The following is a 1,768-nucleotide window of genomic DNA, read 5'->3' on the forward strand; positions in this document are numbered from 1 at the left end:
CAGGAAATCATACAAGTTTGTTGAAATACAAAAACATTTATTTACATATTAAAACAGCCTGAGCTTTATTCTCTCTATTAAAAATGTGACATGTCAAATCAAAATGTTGATATTTTAAAACCTGTTAAGAGTGCAGAAAAAATATCAAAAATTTCTTTAATCATAAATGAGAGAAGCTTATTCCCTGAAAATGATCAATGCGGATTTTTCTAAACTTAATGGTTCTGGTCAGAATCCCACGAATTTAAAAGTCTGAGTGGATGTTTACACGACAACATGAATTCTGAGCTTTAACACTACACATTCTGTGTAAATAATCTTCAAGGTCATCTGCTTAAGGCAATTTAAGATTCCCTGTCTCACAAGAATGATACAGATTTCATTAAAACTTAATACTGCACTAAGGAAAAAAAAACGGAATCCTTGTTATTTTAAGCCATATTCATATGTATCATATATATAATACTGAATATGCATCAGAAATAAGCTACACTTTTTAGTATTCAGAGTTGATGCTTCTAAATTATCAGTCATTGTGACAGCACATTTTTATTACGCACCTCTACGGTGCTTTGTATACAAGGCGTCTAATTCTCACAGTCAGACAAGGTAAACGATATTACTCAAATTTCACAAATAACGAAATGTACTCAAGCCATGAAAACAACTAACATATTCATCATCAGGAAAGAAAAGAGTAAGGATTTTACTTACAATACTCACTGACAATCTTTTCTTCCATACTAAGACTACATAAAAACAATTCAGTCTTTGTAAATTTTTCAGTCAATAAGCGCCCCTAAAGAAAAATAATAACATCAGTAACACCGGTTGGATTTTCAAAGCCCACTTCTCTTTTGCACAATAATTATTTTAAATGTTTTGTTTTTAGTGCTTACAAAGCACTAAAATAAAAAAAAATACCTTTTTAAGTCATTACCTGAGAATAAAACATTTGTGAAAATGTACAATTTTAATTTATGCCACTCTGTCTCACATTCTCACTGGTGTCTCTCCTTTGAAGACCTCATCAGGCTGAGATCGCTAAAATCGGTCATTTATGGACTCAGAGGAGTTCAGGAAACCACTCAATGGGAGGCTGATTAGAGGAGCAATTAAAAATGCATCCTGTGCAGCCTGGATTCCAGCACCGAGCTAGACACCACCAGCTGCGTGTGATTTGGGACAAGCTGGCCCATCTCTCAATCACTCAGCTGCAAAAAAGGAGACACTGATACCTACCCTCAAACACCTGCTATGAAATAAAACATGAGGAAAGCATTTTAGCCTTAGGAAGGTGTCCACTCACAGCGAGTTTGGTCATTATGATGATGAGGATGGCTGTTAATAAATTAAGCTAGACCAAAAAGTAGAAATCACCATAAAGGAGAAACATTTTAAGTCAATGAGCATTTCCTTTTGGATGGATTGCAGAATATTCTATTGATTTTTTTTTAATAAACCAAGTTTTGTCCATTAATTATAGATTTATAGGTTCATGGACAAAGTCTCCAGAAAAAGAATTAGAGGCCTCTAACCTCTGAATATTAAGAAAGTAAAGTTTAAAAAAAACAGGGGGGAGATTATACCTCATTTGGGAGAGTATGTGCTTAGCATGCATGAGGCCCTCAGTTCAGTCCCCAGTAACTTCATTTAAAATTGTTTTTTTTTTTTAAGAAATGGAGAATTAAAGCAAAATGATGGAGGAATACAGAATTTTTTTAGAGACTCAACTCAGATTTAAGATGGGGAAAAAAATCCATTTCTC

Source organism: Camelus bactrianus, chromosome 14 (genome assembly GCF_048773025.1).
Source record: "Camelus bactrianus isolate YW-2024 breed Bactrian camel chromosome 14, ASM4877302v1, whole genome shotgun sequence".
Lineage (NCBI taxonomy): Eukaryota > Metazoa > Chordata > Mammalia > Artiodactyla > Camelidae > Camelus > Camelus bactrianus.